The following is a 24,153-nucleotide window of genomic DNA, read 5'->3' on the forward strand; positions in this document are numbered from 1 at the left end:
AGTTTCTTCTTTTGCAGCCTCTGAGAAAAAGGAGGTGGAGGATAGATTCGTTTCTCCCATGTATTACCCTCAGGAGGAGTGTGCTCAATAGTAGTCATCCTTTGTTCCACTTCGGCTTCCTTCTATTCTTCTTCTTTATCAGCCTCCACTTCAGAAATTGGAGTTTTAGCTACTTTAGGATTCACAACCTTACCAGACCTCAATGTAATTACCTTAACATGATCCTGAGCTTCCTTCTTTCCTAGAACTTCAGTATCGCTAGAAAGCGTGCCAGGATGACGATTGAGTAAAGCATTTGCAATTTGCCAATTTGATTCTCCAAGGTCTTGATAGAGACAACTTGGCTCTTGCACATGAGTCTCAACTCCTCCAATTCAGAATTTTCATTAGCTTGAGGTAACTGCTGAAGTTGAAGTTGTTGCTTCGGGGCATATTGTGGTTGTCTGAAACCAGGAGGGTTATATTGCCTTGATGTATATGGCTGATAAGATTGTTGCACCGCATTCTGATTATTGCTCCAACTGAAGTTAGGGTGATTGCGGTTGTTGGATGATAAATGGCTGGAGCTTGTTGTTGTGATCTCTGAAAGTTGCTCACAAATTGAGTTGATTCGCTAGAAATAGCACCCTACTCAGTTTCATGTGCTCCCGCATAAAGTTCACAAACACTAGTAATCTGATTAACTCCATAATTTGCCAAAGAGTCCACTTTCATCGTCAAAGCTTGTAGTTGAGCAGCTATAGGAGTAGTTTGATCCACTTCCTGAATTCCTGCTACCTTTTCTTGCAACATTCTTTGCGTAGGATTCTGGTATTCATTGGATGTCATTAGCTCAATCAACTCATAAGCTTCATTGTAGCTTTTAGCATATAAGGCTCCACCAGATACTGCGTCAAGCATAGGTCTAGAATGTGCACCTAGACCATTGTAGAAACAGTTTATGATCATCCAATCAGGCATGCCGTGGTGTGGGCACTTCCTTAGCATCTACTTATAACGATCCCAAGCCTCACACAGAGATTCACCAGTTTGCTGAACAAACTGAGTAAGAGCATTCCTGATTTTAGCAGTCTTCGCCATAGGAAAGAATTTAGTGAGAAAATTTTGAGCAAGATCCTCCTATTTGGTGATAGACCCCGGTGGTAGAGAATGTAACCAACACTATGCTTTGTCCCTCAAAGAGAATGGCAATAATCGCAGCTTAATGGCATCTTCAGACACATCATTGAACTTGAAAGTGTCACAGATCTCGATGAAATCCCTGATGTGCATGTTTGGGTCTTTAGTAGGATTACCCCTAAACTGAACTGAGTTATGTATCATCTGAATCGTGCTCGACTTGATCTCAAAAGTGTTAGCCTTGATGGCTGGTCTGATGATGCTTGATTGAATGTCATTGATCTTTGGCTTAATGGGATTTTAACTTCATTAAATACTTCATTCAATAGCCTTATTATTCGTAACCTTAGCATACAATGGTGATGACACTAATTAGATAACACGGAACTGCTAATCGCCAAATTTTGTTGCACGAAGAACATTCTAATAGACATCCACAAAAGAGATAAAAGCTGGATATACACCAATTATATTGAGACCCTACATGTCTGTAGAATTTGACAACATAAAGGTTTAAAGCACAAGTTATCTATCATGATTATATAGGGCAAGTAAGATGTGTAAAATTACCTACGAATCATGCATAACAATAACATATGAACCTATGCTCACATGGCAAGCTCTAAATCCTTAAATTCACTGTCGCTTCATTAAGAATTAACACGCTATCTTACAAGTTCGCGACTCTTATAAGACGAATAAGCACAACCAATACTAGGTTATCATACAATCACCACACACTAAGGCATACAAACAATTTAACTAAAGAAATCCATAAAAAAATTCGCTAGAACCCCATGGTAACGATTAGCCCATAATCGGACTCATCATCAACGTGGGTTCCGATGAAAGCATGGTATAATAAACGTAGTCTTTATAACGAATGAATAAAACCAAGTACAAAACAAGAGTAAGGTTCACAAATTAGAAAACTAGCATCCAAGTTACAACTTAGAACAAAGATTCACAAGTAAAAACAAGATCTTCTTCGTCTTCGTTGAATCCGTGCTAAAACGGTCTTCTTACGGCTCTCCTTGCGCTCTGGTACGTCTTCTTATTAAAAATGACCTTATATGAATAAATATAGCAGCCCTAAATAATCTGGAAGTCTTCCCTTTTAGAATCAAAGTAAAAACAGGATTCTGCAAAACTGACTCGGCGCGGGCGCCCGCTATCATAGCGCGGGCGCGCTGCATCTCTGGAATCCTGGCACGGCCGCGCGCTATCACAGCGCGGGCGCGCCGTCCTTCAGGGAAAAGCTCAAATTTTTTCTTGTATCTTGCTGCTTCGAGCCAGCTTTCTACGAGCTTTTATTCCAACACCAGCTGGACACCAAATTAGCACCAAAATAATGCTAATCCACCTAATTACCTAGATAATGCCTGAAATGCAAAAACACTAGAAAACACATTAAAACACTTAACAACTTGAGTAAAAATGCATCAATTCGAAGCTTATTAGAGCATAATAAAGTGTCATAAATGCCACTCAACAGAGCTATACAGGCATCACTGAGTGAGAGTGAGAAGAAAGAAGAATGTCTTCCTGTCAGGAAAAAAAGACTGATCATGCATGATGATTCTAACTCTGATGACCGGATGCCCATTGGGTCTATATTGAAGATCAAGAAATCAACTGTTGAAAATCCTGATGACTTTGTTGACACTACCGGAACCATGAAGCTAACTACTGATGCTAGTGCTCTGCTCAAAAAACTTCCAGTGATCAAAGCAACTGTTATGCCCAAGACAGCTGACAAGAGCAGGTTGAAAAGAAAAAGTGGAGAAGTGGTTGGGTAGATCTGAAAGAAGAAAAAGGCTCAGTTACTTGTTATGGATGTCAGTCCACAAGAACCTAAGTCTCAAAGGGATTTAGTAACTGCAACACATCCAGTCACACAAGAACCATCTTCTCAAAGGGAAGATGCTAACAAAGAGGCTGCACAAATCATTGTTGATTTTGCTCAAAGTGATCTTCTTGTTGACTCTGACCAACTATTAAAGGAAAAGAAGGCTCATCAGGATGTATTGTCAAAGATGGATGCAAATATCAACGATCCTATTTTTGAGAAGAGCACACAAGAACCTTCGCAACACTTACTAAAGCAGCTCATATTTCTCAGACCACACAAGAACCATCAATTCAAAGTACTGATGTTGGTATATCTCATCCTCCTGACAAGTCAAATCCTGATGTTACATCAGATCCTAATGAGGTTCATCCTTCAACTGCAACAACTACCATTGATGATCCCCTACTGATTGGTAGTTTCCAAAAGCATCCCGATGTGCTGTTTGTTCCTCCACTATCATCACTTCCACTTGAGGACTCACCTTCAGGTATTTCTTATTTTCTTACATTGGTCTCATGTTTGTATGATTATAAATAGTATCTTCTTTGATGTTACCTCTATTTATGACAAACATACTACTCTTCTTAGCCATCCCTTATTTCTTTGACAAATGTGTGACTGCTTTTCTGTGAGACTGTGTGAAAATATATTGTGTGAGAAGTGATGAGGTCACTTGAAAAGAAAAAAGAGATTTAGGTGTTACCTTTTTTATGTTTCAGGATCTCATCAGAAACAGGCACCTATTGCTAAGGATTCTTCTAAAGGCAAAACAATTCTGCCTAGTTCTGCAAATTCTTCTGAGGGTCTGTCTGTATCTGACTCTGATGATGATAGTGATAATGATGATTCTGACACAGCTCAACTTAAGACTGCTATTGATGCATCTAAGAAGTCAAATGTTGGTTCTTCTTCATATTTTAATGAAAATTCTTCTTATTACAATGCTGATGCTAAGCACTTTCGACAGACTGAATGGGATTTTAGATGGAGACATGCAAATACTTCTATCTCATCTGTTGTTGGTATACAACATGTTCATAGGGCCTATGATGCAATACAAAGTCCTGATCTGAAATTGCATCTTAAGGCCTCCATTAATTATGTCAAAGGGATTCATTCTGATTGCTGATATGAGGAAGTCTCATGCTACTGTCAATGACAAAATAGATGCATTCATGATCAACACGCCTACTTCAGCTGAACTCACAAGTGTGAAAACTGTCATTAAAGGTGTCGTTCAATATCAACAAAGCATGGATTCTAGACTTTCTTCTTTGGAAGATAAGATATCTTCTGTGGCTGACAAACTGGATTCTCTATTTTCTCTTCTTTCAGATACTGATGCGAAGAGGGGGAGAAGGTAGTTGCTACAAAATGTGCACCAAATTCTATTCAGATAAAGGATAAATATATTCATGATGATGATGGTGATAAAAATCTAGTTATAAATATTCCAATTGCTTGTACTGCTCAACAACCTCAACATTCCAAAAAGTCTGGTTCTTCAGGATAAGGGAAGTCTATTGGTGCTCATAAAGCTAAGCACAAGACTACTAATGATGCTCTTGAGACTGGTGATGTTACAATCTCTAACTTAGCAGATGCTAAAAGGTTATTCTTTTTTTACAAACACAAGGAAATAGGTGAAGAGATTATCTTGTACTACAAAGATAAAAGGTTTGAGCAAAAGAATATTAGGAGTGCTCTTGGGTTGATAACTGAAGAATTTCCTGATCTAACAACTAAAGAAGCAGTTATGCAACAGAAGGAGTTAATGGCTCAAATTGAAGATGAACCCAACACCTCTAAAGGAAGAGCAAAGAGAGGTGGAAGATCTACAAGCGCTAGAAGAAGAGGAGGAAGAGGAAGGACTTCTAAACCAGGTCAAGTGGTTGCATTTGATTCTGCATTTCTGAATATCCAATCCAGAGAAGGTTATGTTTCTGTACAAGGACATGAAGTAGCAGAAGAAGTTCAGAAGCCTGAAGAGTTGATTGTTCAAAGGAAGAAAAGATCAACCACTGACATTGATCAAGATGATACAACAAATCAGAATGTAACTCTTGAAGCTGACAGAGATCTTGAAGAAAAAGCAGATTCTGATGATGTGAACCTAATAGCTGATTTTGATACTGATGAAAAAGTGATTAAAGCATTGAATGATTCAACTCTTACTACAGTAGTTACTTCTCATAATTCAGAGGTTGATGAACAAGATAGAGTTGACAGAAGGAAAGCTGATCAAGTATGCAATGACTACGTGTAGAGAATTCTAAATTCAAAGAGATCCATGGATTAAAAAAAGGAAAGATTCATGATTTATCTACAAGTTATGCTCCTCTAAGCAAGAAGGATAAAAGATGGAAAGATGTTTATTCATTCAATTATGCTAAAGGGTTCAAGCATATTGAATTTATGTCAGCAGGATTAAGGGATCCTATTTCAGAACAGGAAGATATTGACAAGTCCATCAAGAAACCTTTTTGGGTGGAACATAATAAAAAGCTGAAGCTTATCAAAACTCCGACCAGAGGAGGTATCGGTCATTCTGGAATGGAGATTCTAAGTTCTGATGTGCTAGATACAAATACTGTGACTGACAATCTTGGTGAAAGAGTTACTCCTTCACATCTTGAGAAAGTTGAAGCTGTGAAGATTGTTTATAGAAAGATAAATGATAATGATGTCAGAGAGAAGATTCTGTCCTTTTTGAGAGATGGTAAAGTAAAGATTTTTACTTTGCAGCAACTCTTGATGAAGACTGCGACAAAATTGAAATACATTTACTACTTTCTTAGAGTTAAGGACAGTGTCACCAGAAATTGATCTTCTATGATACTTGAAGTTATCAAAAGAAGAATCATGACCAAGGATGATAAATACAATGGTGATTATATCCCTATGTAAAGATCTTATACTGGTCAAGAAATGAATATGGAAAAGGGAGCTACAGTTCTTAAATTTTTTCTCAACAATCCCCAGTTATCCTTCAATCCTGATCATGAAGATGTTAATTTAAACTTTATGTTGATTGGTGATCTTGAGATAAAAAAAAAGCTCAATTTCTAAACTGAGATGAGCCATCTATCAGCTTAGAGAATATACTGAAGAGAAGAGAGAGTTGAAGAAAAATCTTGTTAAAGTCCTTCAAGACAAGGAGGAAGAAATGTTGAACAACTTTCTTGAAATAACTATCAGTTATCTTAGGATACTGAAGTAAGCTTTACTCCTTGTACTTTTTGTAATAGGTTTTGGCATAATTGAGAATGGAATTTGTGCTTCATTACATTAATCTTCCAAGACCACTTATGATTCCAGGTTTTCTAGAGTGAGAACTTCCACTGTAAATCTTCTTAAATGTTGCAGAAGAATCTCTTCTAGGTGCTGCTTTCTTGCTTCCCCATAGTAGCTTCTTCTTTTCTTCAAAAGTAAGTTTTGTCTTATCAGAGACTACGTCATCAGAATCAGGATTTGATAAATCTGTTTGAATTTGGTTTATGAAATCAATAACAAGAGTAGAATCAGAGGTTATGATTGGTTGAATAACAGCTTCTTCTTTATTAACTTGAGCAATATTAGAGGTTGATTTCAATTTTTAGCCTAGTCAGCTCCATGAATCTTCCTTCTTTGGTGAGCTTGACTAACTTCTTCTTTTTCAGCAATTTCATCAGTATCAAAAGATTGAACAATTGTATAGATTGGATCTATCAGTATTTGTGATTTAGTTGCTTTAGATACTGATTTCTTCTTTGCAACAACTTTGGATTTAGGCTTTAAAAGCTTTGACTTCTCTCCTATCTTCTCTTTCCCTTTATGCTTCCTGTCAGCAGTTAAGATAGCTTGAGATCTGAGAGATCTTTCATCATCTGCCTGACTTACCTCCGTTATAACTACACATTTGGTTGGTCTATTAAAAGGATCATCTTCATTAAGATCTTGAGAGAAAACAACAATATCAGTATTTACTGTCTTCATGGATTTCTTGAAGTCTTCATCCATTTGACATAGCAGTTCTAGATCAACGGAAGGATTTTCTGTCACACCCCCAACTTAACAAACAAAATAAATATAATTATTACAATATTTAGAAGAAAGTAAACACAACTGAATCCAAGATCTTACAGTTTAGGGTTTGGAACAGCCCAACACTACCATCTATTACAACTGATTTTAAATTCGAGTCCTCACATAAAACTATCTCTTATTCTACCTGAGCTCGGACATATGCATCGGCGTCACAGGTCTTACGTGTTGTCTGCTTGAACCTAACCATAGTTACTAGCTGTAATATCAGGGTAAAGGAAGGAGTGAGCCAAATGCTCAACAAGTGCTAAACTATATGATTCAAAACATAAATCGAGATATATATAAAAGAATGACATTGTGAGGACATAACCAATAATAGCAAGAGATAAAACTTTGGGTGATGGCATCATTTGCTTGTATCAAAACATTTCCAAAATCATATCTTAATTCAAAAATCATTTTATGACGTTACGGATTACAGCCGGTGATCAGCCGCGAAGTAATCCCGAACCTCGCTGGGTTCTAAAACATTAATGGGATCCCTAGGCAACTTTTAAGCCTACATTATAAGTGTGGAAAGGACTCGCGTCTCAGTCCAGACATTTATCCCCCTTTGGGACTGAAAATTCATATTTTAATTTTTTTAAAAACTGATGCCGATTTATGATAAAATCTCTTAAGTAGTAAACATTTTTATCAAGGGATTATAGATCAACTTTGAAACATTGGAAATATGTCACAAAATCTCAGGTCCATGATCCACTAGACTTTACTATATTAGGGTAATTGAAAGGTTTCCATATACAAGAACTTTAACAAGGAGATTTAGCAAGGCTATTGGATAATATGAAAGAGTAATGCCAAACTAGGCTTAAAGCAATGGTTTTCAACAAGGTACAAGTACTAGAACATCAAGAAGGTAAGCTTCATGAATACTAGGGGTGTTAAGGTATGAAAAAATGATTTTTAGCTCAAGGTATATCAGGATTGTCGAACTTTAAGGTAAGAATGAGGGGTATCAATCAATTATGGATAACTTTAAAGAATATCTGGCTTTTAGGTATCAAGGTAAAGTTTCTATAGGGGTTCAAGCATCAGGGTGAGATATCAATACTTTAGGAATCATTAGCATGTTAATCAAGAGGATCAATCAAGTATTATAACGACTCTTTATTTTATCATGGCATTCCAATTACTTGACATACGGGCGTGATACAACTGTTGCAATATCAATATGTACTTGTGGGTTCATGGCATTTCTATAATAATACAAAGATAGATTTAAATATCGATTGTTTCAAGTATATCATGATGACTCAGGATAATCACATCAATATATATGAATTAATTATTACACATTTGCAGTGAATACGAAGGACAGGTTGAATCACTTTCCTTGAGAAAGGCTGGTCTGGTCTGGCTGGTAGGAGCAACTGGAAGCTTCACTCGACCTTTATGGCAAGTTTACCCTCGTCTCGAGATCCTACATAAATAATAATAATCCTCATTATAATATATTCTCGCCAACTTAACCTATTTACAACACAAATGACACTTAGGCCTATATGCACGCAATTTATATTCACCTTATAAATATAATTGTACACATAGCCACATATACTCACATATCATATTTTAATACCAAATAATATCACACACACCATAATGCAACATTAGGCTTGGATGATCTCGACTCACAACTTAAGTCACTTGGTCGCTAAACTAGACAAAGTCTCTAAATTTTGGCTTCCTTACTCAATGTGCCTTTACTTAACTATCCAAAACCTATTGACCCTCATTTGGGCCTTTTACTCTACAGGCTTTATACTATCTTGCAACCATAGTGGTCAACCTAGGTCTCACTCCTAAGTGTTCTAAAACTATGCGATAAGTAAAAGTGCTCACTAAGAAAAATTTCAGAATGACATCTATGGTTTCTTGAGTGCATTAGACACTCTTAAACTACAAGTTTACCTCCAAAACTTCTACACTAGGAAACTTCTACACTAGGCTCTTCTGACCTTAAGGCATCTCCCAAACTTGATGTGGCTCAAGGGCCTAGCTTGGACCTCCTTGGGCCTAAGCTTAAAGTCCATGGTTCCCCTGTTTTTCTGGGCAGAAAATGTCCTGACTTGAACTAACTTGTGACACATGGTTCTAAATCAAATCCTATGAACTATGACTGAAAAAACTCCTCTGACACTCCCTCTAACTAAGTCCCAACAGGGCCTAATGAGGGCCTACCCATGACATGGTCAAAACATCCTATTTCTAAGTTGCAACAAAACTGTCCCCTGCTGGACAGATTTTGTGATTCCACTCGTGCACCTAACCAAACGACTTATAAACCTCCAAAAAACACCTAAAACCTTTTATATACTCCTAGTGCTAGCTTCTGGTGGCTTGGGCCTCAAAGTGCACAACAAATGCTCATTCAAAACTTTCCCATAACTAGTGCATCAAATCTGGAAAAATGCAAACACTAACTAATCCCTTTCCACCTTAACTCCCACTTAATAACCAAGCATCCAACTCTTTCCAAAGCAAACCTAGTGTCTTAATGTCTTAAAATAGTGCCTCAACAGAAGGGGAGATCATCCATGCCCAAGAATCAATAATATGCAACTAAAAATATAACATGCAACTCATGGAAAACACATAACAAGATTTCGGCTAGGCATAAAGTTTAAATGCTTGCAAATTCGAATTGCACCTATTACTCATTATTAATAATCATGAAATATATCTTCTCTTAACTATTAATAAGAAATTTATCATGGAAATAATCTATTTTAAGCACACATATTTTGAATTTATAGATTTTTAGACATAGCAACATGATTTCAAAAAGAGTAGCATGAAAAATATGGTTGATCATCATTTTAATATCTTAAAACTAGCATGCATGGCTAAACATAAATATATAATAAAATTTCAGTAGCATGCAAAGATTTTAAAGCATGATATCTCCATAAAACACTTAGTTAGCACATATATAAAATATATCTCATAGAGAGCTCTTGAATTCACAAGAATCAAGAGTTTCTCTTTGGAGATCACATAAGAACTACAAATGCATCCATGGAACTTCAACTTCCAAGTCACAAAACTCTTGGAAAATATATAAGATGAATATAGGTAGAAGATTTACACTTGGGAAGATGAAGAATGAAATGAAAAATGGAAGGGGGTAGGGGAATGGGGCTTCGGCCGAGAGCAATGGTGGGAAGGGGATGAGAGAAAAATGTGGTGTGTTGGAGTGTGGAGTGAGTGGAATGACTTCTCCCACTTAGATTTTAGTTTTATGCTTTTTGGTTGACAAAATAATGAGTGGAAGTGAGAATGTACAAAAATGTCCTCTAGCTAAAGTTAGGCCATTTTGCATGCAAGTTTAGTGTGGTAATTTGGTAATCAACAAATGAGTTAGTGGGGTTGGAAAGGTCTTATTTGCCCTATGAGAGAATAGAAGGGTGATTTGCATGCAAGGTCTTCTATGTAATTTGCTAATTATAACAAATAAAATTTGTAAAGATTTATTTTTATAAAATAAAATTTATACCATATAATAACTTGGATTTTTAGAAATTTTATAAAATCACTTTTGAAATTTGTGAACAAAATAACTTTTAAAAGAAAAATTTTCCAAGGCTTAGAATATTCCTTATAAATCAAAAATAAAGGAAATAATTAAACTTTTGCTTTGAAAAATCATATACTACATAAAGCAAATTTAAAATACAGAAATTTTCATTCACACAAGGTATAATTATTAAGTATATGTACTTTCGGCTTTAATATCACCCAAAATCCATAGATAATATTACATAAAATGTCGGTCGTAACCTCCTCTTCCCCTTAAGGGATTCTGTCCCCAGAATCTAAGTGAACAGATAGGATACCGGGAACGCATATCAGACTTTAACTCCCAAGTTGATTATTCGACTTTGGGGTTCCTCCAAAGTACTTTCACTAACTTTACCGACTTGTTTCTAAGACTCTTTTCTTGCCAGTCGAGTATTTTGACAGGTTGCTCCACAAATGACAGGTCTGCCTGAATTTCTACAGGTTCATATTCTATCACATGGCTAGCGTCAGGATTGTACTTCTTAAGCAATGACACATGGAACACATTATGCACATGCTGATACTGAGGTGGTAAGGCTAACTCGTAGGCTACCTTCCCCACTTGACTCAAAATTTTAAAAGGACCTATATATCTAGGTGCTAATTTCCCTTTCTTTCCAAATCTAGACAACCCTTTTCTGGGTGACACCTTCAACAAAATGGCTTCGCCTACTTGGAATCTAACATCCTTGCGCGCTGGATCCGCATACTTCCTCTGTCTATCTTGAGCAGTAAGCAACCTTCTCTGAATTAACTTGACTGTGTCATGCAACTGTTGTACCAATTCCGAGCCTAGATTCCTTCCTTCACCTACTTCATCCCAACTTGTCGGTGATCTACATTTTCGTCCGTACAAAGCTTCGTATGGTGGCATGCCAATACTGGAGTGATAGCTGTTGTTGTAAGAGAATTCAATCAATGGCAAGTGGTCGTCCCAACTTCCTGTAAAATCGATTGCACAACTGCGCAACATGTCTTCGATTGTTTGAATTGTTCTTTCGCTCTGACCATCAGTCTGCGGGTGGTACGCCGTACTCATGTTCAACTTCGTGCCAAGACTTTCTTGAAATTGCTTCCAGAATCTTGAGTTAAATCGGGGGTCTCTTTCTAAAACTATCGATACGGGTACTCCAACTCTTAGTACGATTTCACGCACGTACAGATGAACCAATTTGTCCAATGACGACTTCTCATTAATTGGAAGGAAATGCGCCGACTTCGTAAGGCGATCAACTATAACCCATATAGCGTCATATCCGGATTTCGTTCACGGTAGTCCCACTATAAAGTCCATAGCAATATTTTCCCATTTCTATTCTGGAATCTTTAGGGGCTGAATTAATCCGCCTGGTCGTTGATGTTCTGCCTTCACTTTCTGAAAAGTATAACACTTTGCAACCCATTCTGCCACGTCTCGCTTCATATTTGGCCACCAAAAGTTCTGCTTTAAATCCCGATACATCTTGGTGCTTTCCGGGTGGATTGAAAATCTTGAATTGTGGGCTTCTTGTAGGATCTCATTCTTCAATTCAGGTACATGAGGAATCCAAATTCTTGAGGAAAACCTTAGTATACCTTACTCATCCTTTTGAGTACTAATCTCCTCTCCAGTTAGGTGATTCTTCCCTTTCTCCATTACCTCTTCCTGACATTTCCTTATCGTTTCCACTAGTGTTGGCTGAAAAGTCATTGCACGACAAACTTCTTCAACTATTCCATAATTACAAAGTTCTAATTCAAATTTCTTAATCTCTTCAGACTGTTCCTTTGGTGTTGCCATCATATTCAATCTTTCCTTCCTACTCAAAGCATCAGCTACAACGTTCGCCTTTCCAGGATGATAGTTTATCGAGCAATCATAGTCTTTAATCAATTTCAACCGTCTTCTTTGCCTCATATTGAGCTCCTTCTGAGTAAAAATGTACTTTAAACTCTTGTGATCCGTGTAGATTTCACACTTTTCTCCGTAGAGGTAATGTCTCCAAATCTTAAGTGCGAACACTATGGCGGCTAGCTCCAAGTCATGCATCGGGTACTTCAGCGGTTTCAACTGTCTTGACGTATACGCGATCACCTTACTGTGTTGCATTAACATACAGCCCAATCCTTTATATGAAGCGTCGCTGAATATCACAAAGTTTCCTTGGTCATCTGGTAGTACTAACACCGGAGCTGTTACCAATCTCTGTTTTAACTCTTGAAAGCTATCCTCATATTCTGCACTTCATTCGAACTTCTGATTCTTCTTGGTTAACTTAGTCAATGGCGTAGCGATTTTCGAAAAATCCTTGACAAACCTTCTATAGTACCCTGCCAATCCTAGAAAACTTCACACTTACGTAGGTGTCTTTGGCCTCTCCCAACTCATAATCGCCTCAATCTTTGCCGGATCTACTTTAACTCCTTCATTTCCAATGACATGCCCCAAAAATTGAACTTCCTTTAACCAAAACTCACATTTAGAAAACTTGGCATACAATTTCTCTTGTCGGAGTATCTCCAATGCTATCCATAGATGCTGCTTATGTTCTTCTTCTGACTTTGAATAAATAAGGATGTCATCAATGAATATCACTACGAAGTTGTCCAAATACTTTTTAAATACCCGATTCATCAGATCCATAAATGTGGCCGGGGCATTAGTCAATCCAAACGGCATTACTAGGAATTTATAATGTCCATATCTGGTCCTGAATGCTATCTTGGGAATATCTTCTTCCTTGATCTTTAATTGGTGGTATCCTGATCTCAAGTCAATCTTCGAAAAGCACTTTGCTCCTTTCAGCTGGTCAAAAAGGTCATCTATTCTTGGTAGCGGGTAGCGGTTCTTAATCGTCACCTTATTTAACTCCCGATAATCTATGCATAGCCGCATACTTCCATCTTTCTTCTTTGCAAATAGGACAGGTGCTCCCCATGGCGACGCACTTGGCCGAATCACTCCTTTATCCAACAATTCTTGTAGCCGGCTCGCCAACTCTTTCATTTCTGCTGGTGTCATCCTATACGGGGCCTTTGAAACTGGTTATGTGCCTGGAGCAAGGTTGATCTCAAACTCGATTTGTCGTTCTCGTGGTAAGCCTTGTAGTTCATCTGGAAACACATCTGGGAACTCGTTAACTACGGGGATATCTTCTATGCTGGGGTTGCCTTTTTCTGAATCCACTACATAAGCTAGGAACGACTCACAACCTTTTCTAAGTAGCTTCTTAGCCTGAACGATTGCAAGAAATAGTTGCTCTTGCCTCTGTCCCTTAAATACTACCTTCTCTCCACTCTTTGTCTTTAAATACAGTTTCTTGGTCTTACAATTAATATGGGCGTTATTCTTCCCTAACCAATCTATACCTAAAATTATATCGAACTTTCCCAACTTGAAGAGTATCAAGTCGGCTAAAAACTTATGCCCGGAAATATCAATCTCACACTTCGGACATAATTGATTCACGGGAATCTTCTCTTGGTTCGCAATTACCACATTTACTACCTCGCTCATAATCATTTTATCACATTGAAGTTTATCAACAAAAGTTTCTGATATGAAAGATCTTGTTGCTCCCGAATCAATCAATATTTTAGCTTTGACATTATTGAGTAAAGTGTACCTGCTATCACCTCAGAATTATGAACAGTGTCCTTCATTTTCAGATCGAATGTCCTTGTTGTTGCTTACGGCGTTATTGTAGGTGGTAGAGGTAATACCAATACCTCGGCCGGCACGCTTGCACTGGTACTTGCCACATTCATTAGAGCTTTGACTGGTCCGGTTGCCTTGCACTCCCTAGCTATGTGTCCAGTCTTTCCACACTTGTAACATGTAACTCCTGGCTTCAGCATTTTGTACTCATTTTCCAAATGTCCCTTCTGGTTGCACCTATAGCATGTTATGCTCAGCTTATTACATACTCCGGGGTGCCTTCTTCCACAATGCTTGTATTCTGGTCTCTGGAACCTGTTTTCTCCAACTTGCCCTTGGCTTGTCTGGTCGTTCCCTTTCGATTCTTGTCTTTTGCCCAAATTTCCCTTCTTTTAAAAATTTCCGCCCTTATGGAATCCAATCCTTTTTACATTCTGATCTTGTGAATTTCCGGCTTCAGACTTCTCTCTATAAAATGGAACCTTTCTTTTCTTGTTATCCCTTTCCTTCCTTGACTGCATCCAATTATTCTCGATCAGAGCAGCTTTCTGTACTACTCCCACATAAGTATCAAGCTCAAACATAGCTACTCTATCTCTGATCCAAGGCTCCAATCCTTGTTGAAATCTCTTCGCTTTTTCCTTCTCAGTGCTGGTATACTTTGTCACAAACCTGGACAACTCAGTGAACTTCTTCTCATACTCCAGTACAGACATATTCCATTGCTTTAACTCAAGAAATTTAAGCTCCATCTGATTCTGCATGTACTTAGGGTAATACTTTTCCAGAAATAACTTCTTAAATCTCTCCCAAGAAACCTGTTGAGTTGCTTCCATAGCTTTTACTGATTCCCACCAATAGATGACTTTGCCCTTCAGGAAGTAAGTAGCATATGGCGTCTTCTGATCATCTCTTAACTGTACCAACTCAAAAGCCCTTTCCATTTCCTTAATCCATGTGTTAGCTATTATTGGATCAGTGGTATCATGAAATGCAGGTGGATTCACATCCTGAAATGCCTTGAAAGTGACAACTTGTCTAGGTGGTACTGGTGGTTCGGGTGGTTGGTGTGGTTCACGGTTATCTTGGTTTTCAATTCGTTGTTGAAGATTTAGTTTTTGTTGAGCTATAGCATTGGTTTGTTGTTACAAAGTTTCCAGTAATCGAAGAATATTTGGATCTATGGTGGAGGTGGTTGTTGGGTTCTTCTTTTTGGGTGGCATGATCCTGAAATAAGAGTTATATCAAAACAGGTATGAATAAGGAAATAATTTGAGGGTATTGCATGGCAATACTTATTTATATATGAGGTCAAGTTTCAAATTAAACAGATATGGTGATGCATATGAAGGCGTAAAATAACAGTTGAGAGCAAATGGACCGATAGTACATAATAATTGAAATTTAAAGGTCTCAATACATAGGATTAGGACAAATTCTGATTCTAGGAACAACATGCTTATTTAAAGGAAACAACTGGGAATTCTACGAATTCTGATAGTACAACAACATGAAAAGGTAAATAATGGAAAGAACTAAGGCTCTACTCTATCAGAACGGGGTTTGGTAGTCTTCTCCTCTCGAAGCATCTTCATAATGCTCTGGAGCTCATCCGCCACCATCTGGATGACATACTGGCTGGTGCGTTCTCGGTCCAGGGACTCTAAACCGTAGCTCTGATACCAAAACCTGTCACACCCCCAACTTAACAAACAAAATAAATATAACTATTACAATATTTAGAAGAAAGTAAACATAACTGAATCCAAGATCCTACAGTTTAGGGTTTGGAATAGCCCAACACTACCATCTATTACAACTGATCTTAAATTCGAGTCCTCACACAAAACTATCTCTTATTCTACTTGAGCTCGGACATACGCATCGGTGTCACAGGTCTTACGTGCTGTCTGCTTGAACCTAACCACAGCTGCTAGCTTCACTCGACCTTTATGGCAAGTTTACCCTCGTCTCAAGATCCTACATAAATAATAATAATCCTCATTATAATATATTCTCACCAACTTAACCTATTTACAACACAAATGGCACTTAGGCCTATATGCAGGAAATTTATATTCACCTTATAAATATAATTGTATACATAGCCACATATACTCACATATCATATTTTAATACCAAATAATATCACACACACCATAATGCAACACTAGGCTTGGATGATCTCGATTCACAACTTAAGTCACTTGGTCGCTAAACTAGACAAAGTCTCTAAATTTTGGCTTCCTTACTCAATGTGCCTTTACATAACTATCCAAAACCTATTGACCCTCACTTGGGCCTTTTACTCTACTGGCTTTATACTATCTTGCAACCATAGTGGTCAACCTAGGTCTCACTCCTAAGTGTTCTAAAACTATGTGATAAGTGAAAGTGCTCACTAAGGAAAATTTCAGAATGATATCTATGGTTTCTTGAGTGCATTAGACACTCTTAAACTACAAGTTTACCTCCAAAACCTCTATACTGGGCTCTTCTGACCTTAAGGCATCTCCCAAACTTGATGTGGCTTAAGGGCCTAGCTTGGGCCTCCTTGGGCCTAAGCTTAAAGTTCATGGTTCCCCTGTTTTTCTCGGCAGAAAACGGCCTGACTTAAACTAACTTGTGACACATGGTTCTAAATCAAATCCTATGAACTATGGCTGGAAAAACTCCTCTGACACTCCCTCTAACTAAGGCCCAACATGGACTAATATGGGCCTACCCATTACATGGTCAAAACTTCCTATTTCTAAGTTGCAACAAAACTGTCTCCTGCTAGACAGATTTTGTGATTCCACTCATGCACCTAACCAAACGACTTATTAACCTCCAACAAACACTTAAAACCTGTTATATACTCCTAGTACTAGCATCTGCCGGACTGGGCCTCAAATTGCACAACAAATGCTGATTCAAAACTTCCCCATAACTAGTGCATCAAATCTGGAAAAATGCAAACACTAACTAATCCCTTTCCACCTTAACTCCCACTTAATAACCAAGCATCCAACTCTTTCCAAAGAAAACCTAGTGTCTCAGTGTCCTAATATTGTGCCTCAACAGAAGGGGAGATCATCCATGCCCAAGAATCAATAACATGCAACTAAAAATATAACATGCAACTCATGGAAAACACATAACAAGATTTCGGCTAGGCATAAAGTTTAAATGCTTGCAAATTCGACTTGCACCTATTACTCATTCTTAATAATCATGAAATATATCTTCTCTTAACTATTAATAAGAAATTTATCATGGAAACAATCTATTTTAAGCACACATATTTCGAATTTATTGATTTTTAGACATAGCAACATGATTTCAAAAAGAGTAGCATGAAAAACATGGTTGATCATCATTTTAATATCTTAAAACTAGCATGCATGGCTAAACATAAATATATAATAAAATTTCAGTAGCATGCAAAGATTTTAAAGCATGATATCTCCATAAAACACTTATTTAGCACATATATAAAATATATCTCATAGAGAGCTCTTGAATTCACAAGAATCAAGAGTTTCTCTTTGGAGATCACATAAGAACTACACATGCATCCATGGAACTTCAACTTCCAAGTCACAAAACTCTTGGAAAGTATATAAGATGAATATAGGTAGAAGATTTACACTTGGGAAGATGAAGAATGAAATGAAAAATGGAAGGGGGTAGGGGAATGGGGCTTCGGCCGAGAGCAATGGTGGGAGGGGGAGGGGAGAAAAATTTGGTATGTTGGAGTGTGGAGTGAGTGGAATGACTTCTCCCACTTAGATTTTAGTTTTATGCTTTTTGATTGACAAAATAATGAGTGGAAGTGAGAATGTACAAAAATGTCCTCTAGCTAAAGTTAGGCCATTTTGCATGCAAGGTTAGTGTGGTAATTTGGTAATCAACAAATGAGTTAGTGGGGTTGGAAAGGTCTTATTTGCCCTTTGAGAGAATAGAAGGGTGATTTGCATGCAAGGTCTTCTATGTAATTCGCTAATTATAACAAATAAAATTTGTAAAGATTTATTTTTATAAAATAAAATACAAGTTCAAAAATTATAAAATTTATACCATAAATTAACTTGGATTTTTAGATATTTTATAAAATCACTTTTGAAATTTATGAACAAAATAACTTTTAAAAGAAAAATTTTCCAAGGCTTAGAATATTCCTTATAAATCAAAAATAAAGGAAATAATTAAACTTTTGCTTTGAAAAATCATATACTACATAAAGCAAATTTAAAATGCAAAAATTTTCATTCACACAAGGTACAACTATTAAGTATATTTACTTTCGGCTTTAATATCACACAAAATCCATATATAATATTACATAAAATGCCGGTCATAACATTTTCTCTTTCAAAGATTCTTCTACTCACCTCAGAGTCAAATTCTTGAATCTTTAGATCCTTGTAGAATAGAGTTGTCTTCCTGCCTTTCACTTCCAGAGTTTGAAGACATTGACTTGCTTTTGCACCAGCTTCAATCTCCAGAATACCTCGGTCTTTATCAGCAGTTGTGACTTGTAAAATTTGTTGAGTTATTGTAGTCACAATCAATTCTCTAACTCTTCTTTCACTTCTCTTACTTTCTACACCTTGTCTAGATTGAGATCTAGTGATTGCTTTTGATGAACCAATAATTCCAACTAGCTCTTCACATCTTCTCCTTTCACTATCCTTTTATCCCCTCTTATTACCTCCATCAGGATTTTCATCATCAGTATTTATCAATGTCAGTTGTTTGCATTTAGACTAAATAATTTTCTTCCCCTTTTTAGCATCATCACCAAGCAGTAGAGAAAGAATCAACTCCATTGAATTCTGTACCTCTGTAAGTTGATCAGACATATGAACTTGCTTAGCTTACAATCTAGCTTAATTAGCTTCAATTGCAGTTTATCTGGAAACAATTGGTGTAATTTGTTTCTGAATTTAATAATGAGCAGTCAACCTTGAAGCAATCAATGATTCTTTGATCTGATTGATTGGAGAAGTAGTTGCTTCTTGAGATGTATATAAGGATCTGACAATTAGAATAGATGCTTTCAGATGAGTCAGCATATTAGGATTTTGAATTCTCTTTCAAGCTATTTCCAGATGTTCAATAAAATTTGTTCTGGAAATAAGATATGTATCATATTTCCATTTAGCATTCCAGAGATCATCAAAATAATCATGCTTCTTTTTGGCATCTAACTCTTTCATTTTCTGTTGCCTTACATGTGTAGGAATATCTTCAGGGAAGAAAAGGTCATCTTCAGGATCTATAAGAACATTAGAAATATTAGCTTCTTCACCATCATTAGATTCTCGCTTTGCAACTGGATTTTGTACTATCTACTGCACTTCCTCACCAACTTCAGCATTGAAGATATAATCAATAATTGGTAAAGTGTATGATCCAGCAGCTTCAGAAGCTTCAATACCAGCAGTAGTAAACTCCGCATCTTCAAGTATTATAGATAAATGAACTGGAGCTTCTAAATTTACTTCTAGGACCTCAGTTCCTGTAGATTGTTGTCGTGTCCCTGAAATGGAGGAAACTTTATGAATGGACTGTTGTGCTACTACATCTTCAGCAACAACTGGGATTACTTCAGGTGGTCGAATAGTAGAGTGAATGGACTATTTTTCAGAAAAAACATGGATTGTTTCATGTGGTGGAATAGGAGATTGAATGGACTGCAAGGAAGTATCATTACTTAGACCTGCAGGGAGATTATCAGCACTTGGTACATCAGAGTTTATCAAAGTTTCAACAGACTATTGATCAGCAGCTGTTTCATGTGTACTCTGTGCACCTGCAAGATATAACAAGTATCACTTAATCTTTATATTCTTTTAAAGTAGTCTCATTACTCCTCACACCACATAGCTCATGACTTTCAATACTCAGATTTTCCTCACAAGGATTACTCAATCATATCTCTCATCTACCTCTCCTTTTGCGAGGAAGGATCCGGCCTCTCTTTAATTCTATTTTTCTCTAAATCTTTTTACACAAATCAGAGAAAAGTTCAGAAATATTTTCCTACAGAAATAAGAGGTGGTTAAAGAAGGGTGGTTTGTGGTCGTACAACAAGAGGTATTCCTTGAATAAGGTCTAGAAATAATCATACCAGCAGGATTTAAAACATGCATAATAAATGCTGAAAATACCAAATCAATATTTAGAATAAATGATGATAAAGTAATAACAGTGTTTATACCTTGTGAATCTGAAGTCATAATTAAACTCGCAGTTAAGACTGTGGTTATGAGAGTTGTTGTTCACCAATTATGGGAACCTCTATTTGAATTGGAGAGGATTTGAACAGGTTAGTGTCATGTACCATGATCTCAAACCTTGTTCTTCTTGTAAAGAACTTACACTTGAATGTGTTTATTAAAAGCTTTCACAGGGTCTTCAGGAAAAACTGATGAAACCCCCGTGTCTCAATTAGTATCATTAAGATCTACCTCAGCATGTAGTCTCTAACCAACTTAATGTTGTTTCTGAGTGGTAAGCATAATTTCAAGAACTATCTCACTTGATTTTGGCAACATTTGAGAAATGGATTCAAGTGTTTCATTAGTAAAAAGAAATTTGAGATATAAGATTTATGATTTTGAGATTGAGAGTGGACAACTTTCTTGGTGAGAAAAAAGAAAGTTTCAAAGAATTTTGATAGAACATAACACTCAAAGATTATAATTCTCATGAGATCAGAATTAAATCTTTCATTAATTTCTTCTGTGACATCAGTTTCTTCCTGTAATGTGCTTATATGTACTGTGGTGAACATATGAACTTAAACATAGATTAGTTTCTCACATGCACTATTGAAAAATTTCTGAAATTAAGCATGCGGTACTAATTGGAATATTAACAGTCATAATCATTCAAGCACAAACAAGACAATAAACATTCATTCAGTTAAGGAATCAAAGAAGGAAAAAGATAGTTTCATTAATATTTAAGAAGCAGAGTACAAGATTTAGATTTTTTTAACATAAAAATCTAATATAATCTAACTACTCAGACTTCTTCTTCTTCTTCTTGTTCTCATCTTCTATCTTCTTCATCACTCTAAGATGGAAGATGCGAGACATAGAACTTGCAAGAGAAATTATATTCTCTTGTAGCGCCAAGTATTCAAGGTGACGCTGTTCTTCCTCTAGGCGATGCTGTTCAACCTCCTCAGCTCTTCTCATCTCGTCGAAGTGGACGTCCATTCCAAAAATATGAAGTGAGAGAGTGTCGTCCCAGACAAGTCGATTAAAAATTGACTATGGGAGTCCAAATGGAGGATAATCTTGGCCATTGAAGATTACCCTGAGATGAAAGGGGTCAAAGTATAGCCTTCCGTATTCAGGATTAACATCTGGTCGATAAATTCCATGGGTAAGAGAATAGATGGTATCCATAGATTTTTAGAGTGTTGGATAAAGAAATTTGAGTGTATTTGAAGTTGTGAATAAGTAGACAGCGAGAAGTTTTGAAAGTGGAGGGTAAGTATTTATAGCAGAGGAGATAGAAACTGAAAAGACTCTTTGATTAACCATGTAATAATTAAACACATTATATATACACGATTACACGTATCTAGGTAAACAAAAAGTAATCTCTCTCTTCAGATTCCTATTCCCAATGTAAGTACTCGAGTGTTGATAGATACTTACAGCAATAGCTAACCCATGCAAGTTATTAGAAGATATTCCACTAACTCACTGTTAATTAAAAATATTGAGTAACCATTTATTTCGAATAAATTCAAAATTATCAATGAAATATAATAGTCAATCAAGATTTTACCATTAGCAGTATTTAATCACAACTATCAGGATATATCAATCAACACTAGTTTGACCAATATAAGAATTTAACAACTACTGTCAGGATCTATTAGTCAAATCAGGTTTGACCAATATCAGAGCTGTTAGATATAATTGATGATATCAGCAGAAACTATCAGAAGTTCATATTGTGACTTATATCAGCATTTATTGAAGAGTGACGTCATCAGAATTTATATCAGTACTTGATGATCAACAGATGATGTCATCAGGATTTGTCACTTCAGTAGATATTCAATATGGAAAAGGAAAGTAGGAATTTAAGGCGGTGAAAGACTTTATCTCAGAAGCAGTCATACATGGATAGGTTCCCTTATTATAATAGAATATGATTCCTTATTTGATTGTGTAGTTATGCTCTATATAAAGCACAGGTTAGGTTCATGCTATAAACATTGCGAACATTGTTATATCTCATCCACATAACCTAGAAGTTCTCAAGGATATTTGTTCATCCTTTTGAGAGAGTACGTTTATAATCAGTTTTTATCTGTTAATATAAAAACTGTTGATTATGTTGAAGCTTTGTCAAATTGAATGAATAAACTGTATTCACCCCGCTCTACAGTTGATTACGGGCCTAACAATTGGTATCAGAGCTTGCTGTTAATATACAAACAGTTTAAGATCTGAAAATTAATCTACAATGTCAGACAAAGAAGAAGAACCACAGAATCCAAAACCACCACCCCCATCCACATCACAGATAAGCAACAACATGAGTAGGTATGAAGTAATCAAGGTGCCAATCCTGAAGATACATGAATATCCAATCTGGACAGTTAGGATGGCCATGTGTTTGGAAGCCACATATCCTGAATATCTAAGCAGGATTTATAATGGTCCTCATAAACCAATGAAGGTAGTTGTTTCTGTTGTAGGAGAACCAGAAAAGATGGTTGATAAAGACAGGAAGGACTACACTCCTAAAGATCTATCATCTATTACGAAGGATGATAAGGTCAGACATATCTTGCGCAATAGTCTTGATAGTGTTATGTCCAATAGAGTTATATGATGTAAGACAGAAAAAGAGATATGGGATGCTTTAGAGGTAAAGTGTCAAGGTACAACTGCTATCAAGAAGAATAAGAGGACAATACTTACTCAAGAATATGAGCACTTTGACTCAAGAGACAATGAGTCCTTAACTGAGATCTATGACAGATTTCAGAAGCTTTGGAATGACTTATCTCTTGTCAATAAAGAGTATGATTTGGAGGACTCAAACTTGAAGTTTTTACTTGCTCTCCCTGAAAAGTAGGACTTTAAGGTCACATCAATAACGGATAATTATGAACTTAATGACACACCTCTAGATGAGATCTATGGAATATTGAAAACTTATGAACTAGAGATGGATCAAAGAAGCAAGAGGGAAGGATCTAAACCTAGACCAGTAGCACTCAAAGTTGAAGAGAAGTGAAAGAAGAAAGAAGGGAGAAAAAGCTTCTCCAAAGGAAAAGTTATGATTGTAAAGTCAGATACGGAATCATTAAACTCTGATGATGACTCAGAAATGATACTGATAGTGATCATGACAACAGTGAAGACATGGATCAAATGGTTGTACTATTGGTTAAAGGCTTCAAGAAGATGGTCTAGAAGAACTTCAAGAAATGGAGAAGATTTTCCAAAAAGGATCTAGTTCCTCAAACTCTGATAAGAGGAACAATAAAAGAAATAATAATTGGAAGGAATCAAGATCTGGAAAACTTGACAAGTCAAAGGAGAGATTTTACAACTGTGATGGAATTGGACACTTTGTAGCTGACTGTAGAAAACCCAGAGCTGAGAAGAAACACGCCTTGATCTCAAAGAAGAAAAACTAGGATGATTCATTAGAATTAGATGATAGAGTCAATTATGCTCTCAAGGCAAATGCTGATGCTAAGGCTGATAATACTAAATTAAAGGTACCTCAGACTGTTCTTGCTTTCGATACTGATGATATCTATGAATTAAAATTATTTCTGAAGACTTTGCATGGGATCAAATCTTAGAAAATAATAGAATCAAGAGTGAAAATGTTGAGTTAAAGAAAAGAAATGATCACCTAG

General features: G+C 36.6%; 1 non-coding gene across 1 annotated transcript; it reads left to right on the forward strand.

The window, feature by feature from the left end:
* The first annotated feature begins 958 nt into the window (after positions 1-958).
* Positions 959-1,065, forward strand: LOC141699205 (small nucleolar RNA R71). Its single transcript, XR_012565686.1, has one exon. It is a non-coding gene; the product is annotated as a small nucleolar RNA R71 (small nucleolar RNA).
* Positions 1,066-24,153: the final 23,088 nt, after the last annotated feature.

The sequence above is a fragment of the Apium graveolens genome, chromosome 11, assembly GCF_009905375.1.
Source record: "Apium graveolens cultivar Ventura chromosome 11, ASM990537v1, whole genome shotgun sequence".
Taxonomy (NCBI): domain Eukaryota; kingdom Viridiplantae; phylum Streptophyta; class Magnoliopsida; order Apiales; family Apiaceae; genus Apium; species Apium graveolens.